Source organism: Polyodon spathula, chromosome 7 (assembly GCF_017654505.1).
Source record: "Polyodon spathula isolate WHYD16114869_AA chromosome 7, ASM1765450v1, whole genome shotgun sequence".
In the NCBI taxonomy this organism is placed as follows: domain Eukaryota; kingdom Metazoa; phylum Chordata; class Actinopteri; order Acipenseriformes; family Polyodontidae; genus Polyodon; species Polyodon spathula.
The window spans coordinates 4,951,103-4,960,544 of NC_054540.1; positions in this window are offsets into that span (position 1 = coordinate 4,951,103).

The window sequence follows — 9,442 nt, forward strand, 5'->3', positions numbered from 1 at the left end:
TACTTTTTCACATACCCTGAATCTTCCATTATCATTTTGTTTCAAAAGACATGTAATTGGTTAACATAAACCCTATTGGATATTTGAAAAGACGGTTATCATTTCAACTTCAAGAAGGTTATCATGGTAAAATTACAGAATTTCCAAAATTATGATTGTGGTTCACAAACTTTTTCTCCGCACTGTATATCAGCAATGTGTATGCAACATAAGTTGCTGGTAGATTACAAAAATGATTAATTAAACTTAGGCTAGGTAGATGTTATCTTTGTATGTTTTTATTCTCTATTAAATTATATTCATTGAAAAAGCAAGAGAAAACCAGATCGTTATTATATATTGTTTATTGTTTTGGTTTAATTTAATATAGCAGGCTAAAGTTCCGATTGAAGTAGGCTACATTTTTTTTTCATAAAAAGTTGTGGATGTTGATTGTTGAAATTAATCAGCTTTCATATTGTGTTGTGTACTACTCATTTTTAACGATCCCGCCCGTTTTTAAGGATCCCAACAGCAAGAACTGATTTTTTCAATGCAAATTAGCCCTGATCACGTACAGGTTCGACACGGATACAACGATCTCAGTACTGACTGACAGTGAACTTTCTCCAGTGTCAAGTGTGTTATTCTGTCAGTGAAAACAAAGACCATGGTTGACTAATTCAAAGGTAACGCTAATTCAAAAATGACCTATTGTAGTACGAATCATGCATGACGAATGTAATCGTTGCCTGTCAGTCAGCTTCACACAACTGCATCCAGGCAATGGGCTTTAGGAGCAATCTATGCTGGATATTTTTTTCAAGAGAAGGGACATGTAATTACTGTATTCAGCATGAAGTGTACATTCTTTACTGTTTTCTTGCAGACATACCATAGCGAGGATCAGTGTTGGTGTGATTTATATGTGGAAACAGTTTTGTTTTGTATGCTTTTTGGAGTTGTTATGTTTGATCAAATGCTTGCATACAGACTGGTGGTCGATTGAGACTTGCTGCCTGCCTGTCTTCTGTATGTGTCCTCTGTGTGTTACCGTCGTTGGTAGCGTCACATGACCCGTTTGTTTACTTTCTGTTTTGTGTTTAATAAATCCTGTGCGCCTTTGCCGATGTTTCAATATGGAGCGCCATATCCAACCGTTAGTTTGTCAATTCGTGAATTTGTCAATTTGATTGTGAATTCGTGAATTGGTCAATTTGATTGTGAATTCGTGAATTGGTCAATTTGTCCAGCAATTCGTTCGTAAATTTGTCAATTCATAAATACGAAAGGCTGTACGGACCTACAATTTCCAATCAACCAGACAATCTTCCCAACAAATAGACAAACTTCCAACTGTCAATCTCGCACTGTGTCGAAAACACTGCAATCTTTCTAGTCAATATGAACACACATTATTATTTTAATCAATGAAAATTCTGCCTCACTCAAAACTGCTTCAGCCAATAATATTTAGAAGGGCGTTTCAAAAGATATTCTATTTAACAAGATATTCGACTCTGCTGATTTTCAACGGAGACTTCAGACTCACTGCTCGCAAAGCATTGTGCTGTATAGAGAGTTAGGCAAAAAAATTCTATGGACAGTTAATGCAGGCGCAATAAATGTTGCTGGTTTTCACCATTTAAAAAAAAATGCTGTTGTTTGTTTAATATATTGCTGTGTCTTGATAATATTTTATATTGTACTGTTATGTATTTCTAAAGTAACCGGTGTTACCGGACTGTTAAATGATTTAATCAATACGCTTCTTTAGAGTGATGTTTCTGCGCATGCACCAATAAACGGGACAGTGCTCAGAAAATATAATTTTTCATAATAAGTACGTATTGTCATACGTTGCTAATGTTGCAGTTTTCTTCAAAAGGCCTTGGGCAAATGTGAAATCTACTTCAAAAGTTATATGCATTTTTTTAAGTTCAGTGCCCAAACAGCAAGGGATAAAACAAGGGCTGTCTATTTACCTCACCCTCAGCTTGGATGGTGAAAACTTAAACACAGAGGTACTTATAGATTTGCCGGTCACTCTAAGCGCTATCCGAAAGCTGACTGAAGTTATCTTATTGTAGGGGGTTTAGTTGTTTTGTTTTTTATTCAATTGGAATTTCTCAGTCCTGTCCAATTATATATTATTAACATTAACATATACCGTATAATATATATTTGTTTTACTATATTTTTTTATAAGTGATTTTAATTCAGGTTTGTATGTGTACTGTACATTTAGAAAATATGTTATTGCTTCAAGACCTTTGAGAATCTAGAGGCTCACAGCACGCGGCAAGATGCCCTACGTTTGAACATTTGAACAACTGCTGGAAAATAAGATGCAAGAAGGGAATGTACTCCAGGGGTCCTGCTGACCTCAATAAGCTATGAAAGTCAACAGAATCCTTGAGATGGACATATTTTCTTGATACTAGCTGGAACATTGGTCTGTAAATGTACTAAAGAGGAAATAAGGTTTTAATACAGTATTCTTGAACTAATTTTGTCTTTGTAATAGATACTGTATTAAAAGGCTGTACAGGCACCTTTATTATATTACATTGGATTTGTGAGACACTAACTCTTCTTGTAACATACATTCCAATATGTGGTGCTGCACAGTGAGGGCGGTTGAAATATTTTGGTAACATTTTACAATAAGTGTCTCTAATAACTGTATATTTACATAGTACTTAGTAAATATATGGATACTTACACATAATTACAATGGTATGCATAGTTACAGTGCACTTAATGTGTACATGTTTTTGAATGATATAACCCCAAACCTAACCTTAACCCTAACCCTAACCTTTTCTTATAGAGTTGTATACTTACCTATACCATGCAAAAAGATTAACAAGTTACATATATTGTAACTATGCATAATAACATTGTAATTATGTATAAATACACATGTATTTACTATTTAACTATTGTGTAAATGCACAGTAATTAGAGACACAATGTAAAGTGTTACCAAAATATTTCAACAGCATCCATTGGGATTTAGGGTTAGTTTCATTCAGCACTCTGATTGGGTGTGACTTGAGCCACAGCTGCCACATGTACGTGCATTGGACTGGATGGAAAAGAACAATCCGCAAAGACACCTGGTTCATTAAACATGTTTACAATCCATTGCATTCACTTTCACCCTCACTGTAAACGTGAGAATATTGCAAAGTTGCCAGAACATCTTTGCTGATCTGTTTTGCTAAACCTCTAATTAATCTTGTGCCTGAAATAATCTTTAAATTGTGACAGTACTTCATGTTAGCTCATCAAAGGCATTGTTCTTGGTAAGATTGTCTACGCACTCCAGTCAAGTCATTTTTTACATAACGAATGTACATTCCCATCACTGTAATTAATCAAGGATTTGTATGCACATGCTAGATGGCTATAAATTGGTGATTAAGTTGTTTCTGCTGGAATTTGTACAAACTCTTAATGCATGTTTTAAACTTTATATTTCCTTATTTGTAAATAGATTTTAGCAAGCTGGGGGATTACATTTTAAAACCACACAGAAACCCAAATACCCAGTCAAAATCTTGTTGATTCAAGTCAGACATTCAGCTTTAAAGATACAAACCCATTGTCCTTCAAATGTTTCTGTTCATACCAGTGCATTTACTTTGTCTTATTCATAACACAACACGGTGAACCTTTTAATTTTTTTTTAAATTCACACTTGATCCCTTACAATAAGCGTTTAAACAATTTGTGAATATATCATCTTTCAAACAGGCAGCAGCCAGCTTGATAGTTGGATTCACGAAGAGTGAAAATAACATTTTAACAGAATGGCTCTACTGCTGTCTTGAAAACTGAGACTATTGAGAACTAAAATAATTGTAAACAAACCAAATAAACATTTAATATTGTATTACCTGATCAACTCCAAGTAAATAATGTGAAACGCAATTATATAAATCCTGGCATAGTGTTTTATCTACCCTCTGACTATATGATGCACCTCCAACTGTACAGGTAGTACAGATATACATACGTACCAGGGTCATATATATATATATATATATATATATATATATATATATATATATATATATATATATATATATATATAAGGATGTGTGTGTTATACAAGAGATTTGTGTAGTTATGTGAATATAATGCCCATTAACAATTATTCAAAATAGAGTCACATTTAAAAGTACCCCAAAAAAAGCCCCATATGTGTCTGCAATAGAAAACAAATCCTGTGTTAAACGGGAAATAACTAAGGCTAAAACTATTTTATTTTCTCATTACAATATAATTAGAATAAACATTACATTACAGATCATTTAGTTTTACAGACATTTTTTCACTTCAGGATCAAATAAAGCCTATTTAAAGCCCATAACAATTCTATAGATTCACTTCCTGTGCCGCTGGTATTAGGATCACACCTTACACCACCTGTCAACTAACAAAGACAGTTTAACATTTAAAGTGGGGCCCTAATACCTATTGCACAAGGAGTTCCTCTACAGTGCTCTAGCTGGTAAAATAGACTCCACAAGCATCAAAGTGAAAAAAAGATGCTGGAAAACAAAACAATACACAGTACACAAAATGTTAAGATGATTTGCAAAAAAAAACAAAACATTAAAAATGTAGCTATTTTCCCTTTTACCGGCTATTTATATGCTTCTTTATTTAAATATAAACAAAAAGCTTATTTAAATGCCAATAAAGGCTATCATCGTTATAATTTTTGTTAAGACCATCATAATATATATGATATATTCCAATTCCTGAAAGATAAAGCAATGTCAAGTCGAGACATTTTAAGTTCTGACTGTCAAAAAACGAGGACAGCGTAACAAATTAAAACTGCTGCTGATTACAAAATGCACCAGACTATAACATTAATAGTTATCTAGAGGAGGCATGTCTTCAGCTTGACAAGTGCTTTCAGAAGTTGCAGTGTTCTGTGTTACTATGGTGATGTGGTTCACAAAATATGGATGTGAGGGATTTAAAATTTGATCTGTGGTGTGCAGCTGCATGGCTTCCCTGGGAAACGGGTGCTGGTCAGGTGCTAGTAGTCATGGCACCAAGACCTTGGAGTAGGATGTTTTAATATACATTATATATAAAGAGAGAGAGAGAGAGAGAGAGAGAGAGAGAGAGAGAGAGAGAGAGAGAGAGAGAGAGAGAGAGAGAGAGAGAAGCCCCCTGGTGGTTTATTGATGTTTACAGACAGAAATGCACTATATGATTTTCATAATCCTGGTACACAAAGGTCCCTATTTGAATGATCTAGACAGTGGTATGTGGAGCTGCAGCTTTTAAGACAAACGGAACAGGCCACAATGTGTTAGTACTACATGTATAGGTCATTACAAACATAGTTCATATTTTTTTTTACTTAAATTCAATGCAATTAGCCAATCATATTCAAATAAAGTAAGCTTTTACAAGCTATGCACATTGCAAAGGGCAACTGAAAAATAGATTGAGTATAGATGACTGGCCATTGTGCTTGAGGCCAATGAAAATACATTTTCCAGAAGAGTTTTCACTCTTAGTCATTATCTTTCCTTAGTTTAGACAATCAGGAGGCAAATATGAAGATGGGCGGCGTCAAAAGATCGCTCACTTGTAGAGAAGCAACTATTTGTTTTTTCAGAAAACCCTGGTTTTAATCAAAATGATGGTGGTCATAGCCTTTATAAGATATAACTATGGTGAATTACAGAGGCAACATGTATTTGTGTTAACAGCACAGTTTTAAGTAGCTGACAGATTTCGGTTGAATGTTGATATCTGTCTTGACAACACAATGTAGATTCAACTGCATTTAGTTGTGGGTGGAATATGATTCAACTCATGATGCTTGTACATTGTATTGAAGGTGACTCCTTATTTATCAACTCTGATGGCTCAGCTAGTTTATTTGGTCAACAGTTTATGTGTTCTAAGTGTCTCTAACAGCTGTGTATTTATGTAATAGTTACATAGTAAATGCATGTGTACTTACACATAGTTAAAATGTTATTATGCATAGTTACAATGTATTTAACATGTAAACTTTTTACAGCATGTGTAAGCTAAAATGTTATTTTAATTAATTCTTTACATTTCTATCACTTTTTTATGCTGAATGTATGTGGATCTGAGTTATATTGCTACAAGTAAAATGACATTGGAAGCTGCTTACTTATTCATGATGATAAATGTGTTTAGATCCTCTGTCATTTAGTTCAATTCACTAAACCCCATTATATGCTGATCTAATGTATTGTTATGTGTTGTGTGTGCTTTAGCAAAGCCTTTTCAAGCACAGTATTTATTGCTATGCCTAAAAGCCCTTCAATCTTCATCCGGGTGGCTGATGCTTGGAAATCATCAGTACATTAACACTGTACTGATGTGAAGAATGGCTGTTATTAGCTTTCTTTTTTTTCAAATTTGGCTTTTAGATCAACAGCTTTGCACATTTGTGAAGAGTAATCTTTTAATAGTTTATTCTGCTTGTTTATTCAAAGTGAATGATAGCATCCTGATGAGTAACTTAGGAATTATAATATATATATATATATATATTATATATATATAATATATATATAATATTATATATATATATATATATATATATATATATATATATATATATGTGTGTGTGTGTGTGTGTGTGTGTGTGTGTGTGTGTGTGTGTGTGTGTATTATTATTTTGTTTAAGTTGAACTGCCCACATTCTGCTCATTATAGTAAAGGACTGTAGCAGCTTCTTACACAGGCTATACAATTAAAATGTGTGCTTGTTGCTTGTTTTTATTGTCAGCTAGCTTTTGTTTTTTATAACGTTGCCTTCCTGAATAGCAGTTTACAGTTTGGCAAACAGATGTTATCAAGGACACAATTAAGGCGTCATTGTTTTTTTTTTCCTGCAGTAGAATACTTAGTTAACCTAATTAACCTAAAGGACAAGCAACCCCAAGGTACTGACCTTACTAACAAAGCATCACTGTTAAATGTGAAGGGCAACTGTGATGCTAATTGTTTCTGAACTGGAAAATCTTCCAATCAACAACCTTGTACTGGATTGCCTTTTTGGGCAAGGAAAAGTCAAATCCCCATAACTTGCTTGGTCCTCTAAGTCCAGGTAATTTTAAAAGACCACAGAGAAGAGATGTTATGCAAGATTTTCACAACAATATTATATTTGCTATATTTGTAAAGAATTGACGAGTGTCCTGTGTATTGGACTCTGCTGTATAATGCTGCCTCCCCTCTAATCAACTGTATAACTACATTCCTGTTGCCTCTTGAGAAAGGGTTATGGGAGCTACACATGAGCAGGTAATGGGCATGCAGCAGTGATAATAGACCAAAGCTGTTAGGATGGCTGAACCTCTTGGAAATCAATTAATTAATTCAAGAAGATATGTGTGTGAGTGACTGTATCTTGAGACAGCCAGTCAAGTTAAGGTTTATCACTTACCTGGAAAAACTTGATAACCCATCAACATCTCCATAACTGAGCTGCTGTGTACAATTGACATTGGCTTCTTGTGGAAGACAATACATCTTGTGGAACACAGTAGGTCTTCTCATGAAGCACCAGAAAGCAATATTTAATAGCCCATACATTTCATATCATAGTCAGTCCCAGCTGTACATATTAACGTACTATAAGTCGACTCTGTAAGACTTGGATAAAAGTGTCTGCTAAATAATAATAATAATAATAATAATAATAATAATAATAATAATAAATAATAATAATAATAATAATAATAATAATAATAATCTTTTGTGGAAAAAAGAGACTAGGAAGCGCAGTTAAGGGATGCCATGACCACCAGCATGTAAGTGTTAATAAAATGATGTGTTCTGCCTCAGTTAACAGGCTACTAATGAAAAGCGTATGTGCTTATCTAATTCATTTATTTTCCCAGTAAAGCAATTCAATAAATAAGTGTATGAGCTCATCATGCTGTGGACTTCTTTCTGACTTTGGAACTGTTTCCATGGCAATGGGTATGGATTTAGACCATCGTTTACAGTTGAAAGGGATAAGATCTCAGACACTGCTTGCTGAATATGCGGGCAGCTAAGTAAGCCTGTATCTTTGTTAAGCATCTGTGTTCCCATAGTTTACCCTGGAAAATGTGCACATGTACCATGCCTTTCCTGTGTAGTGGTTTACTCACTCCATGCATTCTCCATAGTAAACTGCATTTTATAAGGCTTCAAAAATGTTACAAAATTCTGAAAGTAACCTGCTAAACATTGTAACCTTTATATTACTACAGTAGGGGGATGTCTCTGAACATAGACATACAGTACTATACATATGCACATGTGTACATATACCTTTGCCTTTGCTCTGGACTACAAACCTAATTTAAGCATCAGTGAATTGTTAAGATCCAGGTTTACATTTTTGAGATGAGTTACAGTAGTAGATGTGAGTCATACAACAAGATGTAAGAGTAAGCCTTTACATTAAGTGTCTCTAATGACTGTGTATTTACATAGTAGTTACTTTCCAGGAAGGAGAATCCGATTTAAATTAAAATTGAACAGACAAATTAATGACGAATGATGAATTTGACCGGAGACCTTTTCCATGAGTGCTGACAGCTATCCGCAATGCTGGCCGACTAGCGAATACACAATGACATCATGTAGTCTAGTGCCACAGATAGGAAGAGGCTCGTAGGCCACCTCATTTCATAAGACAAAGCACGGGGCAAGGTCGTGGCCAGGGAGGAGGAGGCTAAACAAAAGAAGCGACATGAATGAAAGCCACACAGAGTTTGGATATGAATGTATTGATTAGTAGGCGGACTCGCCTAGAAATACAACCAAGTTTTCCAAGTAAATATTTGTGTACTTACACATAATTATAATGCTAGTACGTATAGTTTCAATGTATTTAACGTGTAAATCTTTTTTTCACAATATATGAAAGTACACAATTGTATCAGAAAAGGGTTAGGTTAAGAGTTAGGGTTAGGGTTAGGTTTAAAGTTAGGTTTAGAGTTGGGGTTATGGTTAGGGATAGGGTTAGGATTAGGGTTCTATCATGCAAAAAAAAAACACATTAAGTACATTGTAACTATGCATAATAGCATTGTAATTATGTGTAAGTGTTTATGTATTTACTAAGTAACTACTATACAAATACACAATAATTTGAGACACTTCATATAAAGTGTTACCTGTGTAAGAATATACAGGGTGCAATCCCTCTGAATGGCCTTGTACTCCCACAGTTATGTGTTCTGATCCTGGTTAGCTTTCCTCGTTTCTGCCTGCTTTGCTTTATCCTGCACCTGCCCCTTTATCCTTTACAAAGGGAAGCTCAAGAAGCTCAAGCCACGCCTTTTCATCTTACCTTCATGCTGCCACATTCATCCAGTCAGTGCCCCTCTTAGTAAGCCAGTGTTCTGCACAGTGTTTGTTTATTGGTAGTACCTGTAGCAACTTC